At 37.5% G+C, this 10,366-nt stretch overlaps 1 long non-coding RNA gene across 1 annotated transcript in view; it reads right to left on the reverse strand.

Annotated features, from left to right (window-relative positions):
• Positions 1-9,594, reverse strand: part of LOC103606509 — a 25,299-nt gene extending 15,705 nt beyond the window's left edge. Inside the window, exons 1-2 of the long non-coding RNA XR_551896.1 lie at positions 9,365-9,594; positions 8,441-8,727 (exon numbers count right to left, since the gene is read on the reverse strand). This is a non-coding gene — a long non-coding RNA (uncharacterized LOC103606509). The remainder of the gene's footprint in view (positions 1-8,440; positions 8,728-9,364) is intronic.
• Positions 9,595-10,366: the final 772 nt, after the last annotated feature.

Raw genomic sequence — 10,366 nt, forward strand, 5'->3', positions numbered from 1 at the left:
ATACCAAAACAGCATGGTACTGGTATAATAACAGAGACTCTGATCAATGGAATAGAATAGAGCNATACCAAACAGCATGGTACTGGTATAATAACAGAGACTCTGATCAATGGAATAGAATAGAGCACCCTGAAATCAACCCACGCACTTCCTGCCATTTGTTGAGTACTTGTTGATGAGATATACCCACTTACTCGCTCGTCTGTTCCACAAACAGCTTCTTGAGTTCTACTCTCAGCAGGCATTAGATTAGGCATTAGGGATGCGTAACTGATTAAAAGCAGGCAAGCTACCTACTATCCATAACTCTTACAGTGCTGAACAAGATAATTGCAGATGATAAGTTGTATAAAGAAATAAACAATAATATTATAAAGCAGGGATCAGCAATCTTTTTCTTTAAAGGATCAGATGAAAAATATTTTATGCATTGCAAGACATACTGTTACTGTAGCAACTATTCAACTCTGCCATTGGAGGGTGAAAGCAGCCATAGACAATACTAAAGAAATGAGCATGGCTGAGTTCCAGTAAAACTCTATTTACAAAACCTATCATTGGACAAGTAATGGGCCGGGTGTAGCCTGAGGCCATAATGTTCTGAAGTCTTGTTATAGAGACCAACAGAGTGATGGTCTAGTCAGAAGATAGCTCTCTGAAGAAGTAACATTTGAACTAAGATGTAAAGAATGAGAAGGAGCCAGGTAAGAGTGGAACTGCAGGAAACCCTCACCAGGCAGAGACAGCATCAAGTTCCAAGACCTGGAGGAGCAGGAGCCTGGGATATTTAAAAAGGGAGAAGACTGAGATGGCTGGAATTTAAAGGGAAACTGAGAAAACGTGATAATTAAGTTTGGAGAGGTAGACAGATGTCAGCTTACGTAGCTCATTAAATTGAATACAGAGATGAATAACCTGGAAGAATTAGCACTAGACTGACCTGAGCTAATGAACAATTATCGTGGAGCATTGACAGGAATTAATCAACTGATCACTCTCTTCTTGTCCCTCCCCACAAGGATTCAGATTCCTTGCAAAAGAATCTAATTTCCATTGCCTATACAGACTGATTTACAGTCTACAAGACTGTGCAGAATGGAGCAGAGGACGTTTTCCAAGGGAAATTGAAGTTCTATGACCAAAAGGAGGAAGGACATACGAAGAACATGCAAGAACACAGGCAGACCTGTCCACCGCCGCGACGCAGGGAGCTTCCCGCGGGTGAGGAGCACTCCATGCCTCATGACACTTGTGTCAGACTTTGTTGCTGAGCAGACGCAGCCAGAATGATGATGACCTGAACTGTTTTTCATCATGAAATGATTTTCTTGATTCCTGAGCATATTCTTTGCTCTAAAATCTACGTTGCTCAAAATTACAGCCATTTTAGGTATCTTTTGATGTATGGCAGTTTGTTATAACTTTTTCCTCCATTTATGTTTAGCGTATTTGTGCCTTTATATTTAAAGAGGGTGTCTTGCAGGCATTCTATAGTTGATTGTTTATCTTTTAGCCTATCTTACAATCCCTGCCTTTTAATTTTCTATTTAGACTGTTTATATTAATATGATTTTTTTGACAAATGATAATTATGTATATTTATGGGGTAGAATGTGATGTTTTGATCTATGTATTATACATCATAGAAATATTCACGTGAATTATATTCACCACCTCACCAACTTATCATCTTTTGTGGTATGAATGTTAAAAATCTATTCTTTTAGCAATTTTGAAATATACAACACATTATAATTAACTGTAGTCACCATGCAGTGCTATAGATCACTAAAACTTATTCCTCCAGCCTATCTGAAGCTTCATACCCTTTGATCGACATCTTCCCTTTTGTCATCCCACCCCTGCCTTCCTCACCGTCTCTAGTAAGCCATCGTTCTACTCTCCGTTTCTGTGAGTTCGACTTTTTTAGATTCCACATACCAGTGAGATTATACCATATTTCTCTTTCTGTACCTGGTTTATTTCACTTAGCATAATGTCCTCCAGTTCAATCCCTGTTGTCACAAATGAGAGAATTCCCTTCTTTCTTAAGGCTATTTAGCATTCTGTCATGTCTGTATGTCAAATTTTCTTTATCCGTTCATCCACTAATAGACACTTCGGTTGCTACTATATCTTGGCTATTGTAAATAATACTGAAATAAATATGGGAGTGTATATGTCTCTTTAATGTACAATTTCAATTCCTTTTAGTATATACTCAAACTATTGCTGAATCACAAGGTAACTCTATTTTGGGGGGGTGGGGGGGTTAAATACTATTTTCCAAAATGGCTGTATTAATTTACACTTCCAGCAACAGGGTACAGGGATTCCCTTTTCTCTACATCTTGCCAACACTTGTTATCATTTGTATTTTTGTTAATAGCCATTCTAACAATTTTGAGGTGATATCTCATTAGAGTTTTAATTTGCATTTCTCTGATGATTAGCCATGTTGATTTTTTATATATTGTTGGTCATTTGTGTATCTTCTTTTGAGCCATGTCTGTTTAGGTCTTTGCTCATTTTTAAGTTGGGTTATTTGTTCCTTACTATTGAGTTGTTTGACTTCCTTATATATTTTGGAGATTAGCCCTTTATCATATGTATGGTTTATAAATATTTTCTCCCATTCCATGGCTTGTCTCTTCACTTTGTTTATTGTTTCCTTTGCTGTGCAGAAGCTTTTTAGTTTGATGTAAACCCATTTGTCTATTTTTGCTTTTGTTGCTTGTGCTTTTGGAGTCCCATCTAAGAAATTATTGCCCTGACCAACACTGTGGAGCTTTTCCCCTAGGTTTTCTCCTAGTAGCTTTACAGTTTCAAGTCAACATTTAAGTTTTTTATCCATTCTAAGTTGATTTTTGTATATAGTGTGAAATAAGGGTCCAATTTTATTCTTCTGCATGCAGATATCCAGCTCTCCCAACACCACTTATTGAAAAGTCTGTCCTTTCCCCACTGAGTATTCTTGGCAACTTTGTCAAAAATCAATTGACTGTAAATATTTGGGTTTATTTCTGGGCTTTCTAACCTGTTCTATTGGTCGATGTGTCTGTTTTTATGCCAGTACCATGCTGTTTAAATTACAAACTTTAAAGCTTTATATTTTGTTTTCTGTTTTTATTTTTGTTTTAGCTTAAATAACAGAAATTTATTTCTCACAGTTATGGAGGCTGGGAAATCCAAGATCATGGTGCCAACATGATTGGGTTCTGGGGAAGACTGCTTTGGTTTACAGATGACCATCTTCTTTTCTCTTTTTTTTTTTTTTTTTTATCATTACAAAATGTAAACATTTTTTGTGGCCCTTTTCCAATTTTTCCCCCTATACGAAGTTATACGACCTTCTAGTTGCCCTGATGGCTGAATTCAGATCTCAAAGGGTCAAGTTCAGACAAGACTTGGGCTATGTAATCTACTGTTAGTCTTTTTTTTTTTTTTTTTAATCATTACACAATGTAAACATTTTTTGTGGCCCTTTACCAATTTTTCCCCCTCCCCCTTTTCACTTCTGGCGGCTGCAGCTCCATTCTCTCCTTTTGAAAGTTCAAGGATTATTGTGATTGTGGCATCTTTCTTACAAGCTTTATAATATACTTTGAAATCAGGGAGTGTGATGCCTACTGCTTTGTTCTTTTTGCCCAAGATATCTATGGCTATTCAGGGTTTCTTCGTGATTGCATAGGAATTTTAAGATAGTTTTTTCTTCTTCTGTGAAAAATTACATTGGAATTTTAATAGGAACTGCATTGAACCTGTAGATCACTTTGGGTAGTAGGGACATTTAAAACATATTACTTTTTTCAATATATGAACATAGGGTATTTTTCTATTTAATTGTCTTCTTCAAATTCTTTCATCAGTGTTTTATACTTTTCAGTGTAAAGATCCTTCATCTCCTTGATTAAACTTACTAAATATTTTTTTATGCTATCGTAAATGAGATTGTTTTCTTAATTTCTTTTTCTGATAGTTTGTTGTTAGTATACAGAAATGCTACTAATTTTTGTATGTTGATTTTGTAACCTGCTACTTTACAGAATTTTTTTCAGTTATAACAGCATTTTGGTAGACTCTTTAGGGTTTCCATATAATATCATGTCATCAGTGAACATACAATTTCTCTTCTGTTTTTCCTATATGGATACCTTCTATTTCTTTTTCTTGCCTAATTGCTCCTGTTAGAACTTCTAGTGAGCATTCTTATCTTGTTCCTGATCTTAGAGGAAAAGCTTTCAACTTTTCACCATTGAATATAATGTTAGCTGTGGGGTTGTTATATATGGCCTTTATTGTGGGGAGATATATCCCTTCTATATGTATTTTTTGAGAGTTTTTAATATGAACAGATGTTGGACTTCGTCATATGCTTTTACTGCAACTACTGAGGTGATCGTGTGGTTTTTGTCCTTCATTTTGATTATATAATATATATGTTGAACCATCTTTGCATCCTTGTAAATCCCACTAGACCATGATGAATGATCTTTAAATGTGCTGTTAAGTTTAATTTGCTAGTAATTTGTTGATGATTTTTGCATCTGTATTCAAGGATATTGGCCTGGAATATCTTTTTTGATATCTTCACTTTTAGTCTATGTGTGTCCTTAGAAGTGAAATAACTTTTGCAGGCAGCATACAGTTGAGTCCCTTCATTTTCTTTTCTAGTATATCCTCATCTGGCTTTAGGATCAGAATAATACTGGCCTCATAAAATGAGTCTGGAAATATTCCCTTTTTAAAAATTATTTGGAAGAGTGTGAGGACTGGTATTAGTTCTTTAAATGTTTGGTAGAATTCAGCAATGAAACCATCAGGTCCAAGGCATTTCTTTGATGGGAGACTTTTTATTACTGATTCAATCTCCTTACTCATTATTGGCTTGTTCAGGTACTTTATTCTTTCCTGATTCACTCTTGTTGCTTTGCATGTTTCCAGGAATTCATCCATTTCTTCTAAGTTATCCAATTTGTTGGTGTCCTTGTTCACAATAGCCTCTTATGATCCTTTGTATTTCTGTGGTGTCAGTTGTAATGTCTCCTCTTTCATTTCCGATTTTGTTTATTTCAGTCTTCTCTCTTATTTTCATTGTTAGACTAGCTTAAGTTTTGCCTATTTTGTTTATCTTTTCAAACAACCAACTTTTAGTTTTATTGATCTTTTCTATTGTTTTTCTAGTCTATATTTTGCTCATTGCTACTGTGATCCTTATTATTTCCTTCCTTCTGCTAAGTTTGGGCTTACTTTGTTCTTTTTCCAGTTTCTTGAGGTCTAACATTAGGTTGTTTATTTGAGATCTTTCTTTTTTTTTTTTGTCTTTTTTCATGTCCAGCAACGGATCGCAACCATCAGTGTCGCGCCCATACCGGACTGGGACCGGCAACGGGATCGCAACCCTCGGTGTTGCGCCCTCACCTCGCTCAGCCAGTGAGCGGGAACTGGTCTGTATGTGGGATCCGAACCCTCAGCGGGAGCGCCACTGCGCTCCCATGTGGCGCACTGTAGCAGTGCGCCACCGGGCTGGCCGAGATCTTTCTTTTTGATGTAGGCATTTATTGCTATAAACTTTCCTCTCAGGACTGCTTGTGACGCACTGTAGCAGTGCGCCACCGGGCCGGCCGAGATCTTTCTTTTTGATGTAGGCATTTATTGCTATAAACTTTCCTCTCAGGACTGCTTTTGCTGCATCCCATAAGTTTTGATATGTTGTATTTCCATTTTTGTTTGTCTCAAGATATTTTTTAATCTCTCTTTTAATTTCTTTTTTAACCCATTGATTGTTCAGGAGCATTTAGTTTAATTTATCAGTTTTCCAAAATTTCTCTTGATATTGATTTCTATCTCATGACATTGTGGTTAGAAAATATACTTGATATGATTTCAGTCTTCTTAAATTTGTGAAATCTTGTTTTGTGGCCTGATATGTGATTTATCCTAGAGAATGGTCCAGGTGCACTTGAGGAGAGTATGTATTCTGTTTCTATTGGATGGAATGTTCTGTAAATATCTATTGGGTCCATTTGGTCTAAACTGTATGTAGTTCAAGTCTAATGTTTTCTTATTGATCATCTGTCAGGTGATCTGTCCAATGTTGAAAGTGTTGAAGTCTCCTACTATTATTGTATTGCTGTCTATCTCTTCCTTCAGATCTATTAATATTTATTTTCTATATTTGGGTACTCCAATGTTTGAGTGCATATATATTGACAGTCATTAAAACTTCTTTACAAATTGACCCCTTTATCATTATATAATGACTTTCTTTGTCTGTTTTTACAGTTTTTGACTAACAGTCTATTTTGTCTGATATAAGTATAGCTACCCCTGATCTATTTTAGCTTCCATTTGCATGGAATATCTTTTTCCATACTATCAGTTTTTCCATACCTTCATACTTCACTAGTCTATTTGTGTCCTTAGAGATGAAGTGAGTCTCTTATAGGCAGAAACAGTTGGGTCTTGCTTTTTATCCATTGAGCCACTTGATATCTTTTGGTTGGATAATTTAATTTATTTACATTTGAAATATTTTTTTATTTTTTTAACTTTTCATTTTTTATTGAAATGCACTTATTGTACATATTTATGGGGTACAGAGTTGTATTTCAATACATGTATACAATGTGTGATGATCAGATCAGGGTAATTAGCATATTCATTAAAGGTAATTAGCATAATTTTCCTTTCTTGTAATGATCTTATCTGGTTTTATTATCAACTTTATGCTGACTTCTTTGTCAGTTTTATCCTTTTATTCCCCTTTTATTAACCTGTTAGTTATATATTCTTTTACTATTACTTAGTAGTTATCTTAGACATCATGACATGCACCCTTGGCTTATTATCATGTTACCTTGTCCCCAGTAATGCCAAACCTTCAAATACTTTCACTTTACCCACCCCCATCTTTTGCATTATCATTGTCATGCTATTAGTTTTATATATATCTAAACTCCACAAGGCATTATTAGTGTTGATGGTTTAGCACAAAACTCACGGCTGGAGAAGAGTTCAGGAGTTCACTGAGTCAAGACATGCACAAAGCCTTCCTTCAGCTGCCTTAGAGAGAAAGAGCGGTTCTGTCTGGGATGGTTAAAGTCTCCTTGAAAAAACTGGTCTAGCCAAGAAATGGCTTAGCTGGAACCTGGCTGCAGGGAGGTGCCCTGGGAAAGAAGAGCACTGCCTGTAAGAGCGAAGAACTTTCTATAGTGATTAAGAGGTATGAAGAGATCTGCTAAAGAGAGGTTTTGAAGATCTGGTGAACTGCTCACAAGAAATTTGGGATGAGGTTGAAGTTATTAAACCACAGAACCATAGAATGTTAAGGAACTCTAGAGGTGATAGAATTCAACTCCTTGTTTTGCAGGTAAATAAATGGAAACCCACAGAAGTGAAGCAGTTGATTTGAGCTCAAACTGTAAAATACTGGCAGAGCTGCAAGAAGAATCCATTTCTCCCCCCTCATTTTGCTGATTTAAATATAAAAGTCTCACTAGAGGATATTGTTTATAAACCTCTGCGTAGTTTTTTTAATATAAGTATGTAACCTAAAAATTTTATATATATTTACTGAAATGATTGCTAACGTTATGAATTTGTTTATTCTGTGCATTTGTATACAATTAGCCCCTAAGAACTCGGAGGAGCAATCCAGTAGATTAAATCATCGATCATTTTTCAGATATGAGAGGCTGAAGGAGGCTGCTGGGTTGGAATGGTTGGGGTCAGAGCTCGTGATAAAGAAATTACACTTCCCGTAATAACTTCGTATAGCATACATTATACGAAGTTATACGACAAAGGTGAAGAAGGGAGAGGAAGTGCTTGTAGGGAAGATTTTACAAGTAGTTTGGGAACCCAAAGGAGGGGCTCCTCAAAATAACATGGTTAAGATCAGCCCTCAGAACAGTGACCTCAGGCCCTCCAAGCCCAACATGCCAATGAATGAGATTATTCTTATGTTTCCCAGCTGTCATATGGGCTAAAAGATCAATTGATGGATGAGTGGTTAAGCCAGCTCTGTGGTTAAGCATTTGTAATGGTTCTTGCCTAGTTCTTCCAGCCATTTCAACAAATGAATTGGATTGAACACGTGGCAGTTGATCAGCGGTTCAGCGCTCAGCCTTTGCCACACACATGACACCTGGAATACAGTGGTCACCTGCGCCTGTGACACAGGCTCTTCTGGAGCTTCTGGTACTATTAATTCCCTTCACAAAGCCCATAGGGAAGAACATTGCATTTCTAAGAATTACGTGCAAAATTATTCAGATGCTGATGGATTTTACAGTAAAAGATTCACACATTTGTAAAAACTAAATTGAGGAACCATCCAGAAGAGAGTATTTGTCTTCTCCAGAAATATATTATGATGTCTTTTGAGATCACAACCTCAATTGCATTATTTTGCTTCTAGACACCTCCAATAACTTACCATTATCTATCAATTTCTGTAGAAAGTCTTCTTGTTATGCATGATCCTTTACAATATATTCCAAACCTGTCTTCCGAGACCGGTGTCCTTTTAGAGTCGCATCTAGACTTGCACGGTCACCTTATCTTCTCAGATTGCATGTAGAACCGGGTTTCCATGTGTTTTGTGTTGTTTTATTTGTTTTGTTTTGCAGAGGGGGAGGCAGGAAGAGCTACAACTTGCATCATATTCTAGACAGAGTGAAGGTACCCAAGGAAATTAAAGAACTGTTGCTCAAGGCCAGGAGTCTGTGAATTTGAATGCAAAAAGGTGCATCTTTTTTACTAATCTCTAATTTCTTAATGGATTTTAGCATTTCTTTTGATTGTGAATGTAGGCAACAAAGTACATAATTCATTGCAGTAACTATGATTTTGTTATCAATAGGAATTACAGATGTTTTCCTATCACACCACCCATATGGCAGATATCTCAAAATATCACACATACTCAGTAGTACTTCAAAATTATGAGAATTCTTGGACCTGCCACTAGATCTGTTTATCTAATGCATTAATAGAAAAGCATATGCATTATTTATTATATACCACAATTTTAAAATATTTACTTTGGTGACTTTTAAACATAATTTGTTTTACATTTTTTAGGCAATTAAAAATATTAATCTACAAAGACATCATTCATAGACTTTACCATATTGCCAAAGAGGACACAACTATCACAACAATTCCTTGAACTTGTTAAGACAAGTGAACAGATGAGATGTAGTGGTGGGGAAAGGGGAGAGAGGGAAGGGGGAAAGAGAAACAGGTAAAGAGACACAAAAATCGACTACAATGTAATTTGAAAAGTTAAAATAAAATAAATAAATAAACAAAAATAAAATGTTAGAAATCAAATAGAGTGTGATGCAAAATGCTTTACCTTTGAGACAGCCTTGAAGAGTACTTAGTATGATGGAATCAAATCCAGTGTGGCCAGACACCATCTGCTCAAGACTCGAGGAGTCACATGTCACGGTTTCCCATGGCCTCTTGAGGCCCAGCTCACTAGGAAAGAGAGACACTCCCACCCTCCTCCATGAGGATCAGGAATGGACCCCCCCACACAGCTCTCTCCAGGGAAATCCTTGACTTAACCTTCAGCCTCTTTTGTGGCCTCTCCAACAACACAGCTCTCTCCAGGGAAATCCTTGACTTAACCTTCAGCCTCTTTTGTGGCCTCTCCACCATGTTGTAGACAGGGGTGGGTGGTCAGCCAGGGTCTCCACCACATACTTAAATGTCAGCCAAGGAGGCTGAGAGAGCGCCTGGCTTCAGTACGAGAGAGACTTGACACCTATTTCAGTGGGGCTCCAGCCAACTCCGAGACAGCATCCCCTCGTAGGAGATCCTGCAGCATAGACACACACTCCCACACTCACGCACACGCACACACTTACACACACTCACATGCACACACAGTCACACACACTCTCACATGCACACACACAGTCACACACACTCTCACATGCACACACACAGTCACACACACTCTCACATGCACACACACAGTCACACACACTCTCACATGCACACACACAGTCACACACACTCTCACATGCACACACACAGTCACACACACTCTCACATGCACACACACAGTCACACACACTCTCACATGCACACACACAGTCACACACACTCTCACATGCACACACACAGTCACACACACTCTCACATGCACACACACAGTCACACACACTCTCACACATGCACACACATACAGTCACACTCACATTCACACACATGCACACACACACGCACTCACACACACTCACAAACACTCACTCACACACACACTCACACACTCACGCACACGCAGCCAGAGATCCCAACCAACTATTCCAGACGGCAGGAGCCACCAGGACGTCTTAGGCAATCGTAC

This window comes from Galeopterus variegatus, unplaced genomic scaffold (assembly GCF_000696425.1).
Source record: "Galeopterus variegatus unplaced genomic scaffold, G_variegatus-3.0.2 Scaffold6631, whole genome shotgun sequence".
NCBI classification, from domain to species: Eukaryota; Metazoa; Chordata; class Mammalia; order Dermoptera; family Cynocephalidae; genus Galeopterus; species Galeopterus variegatus.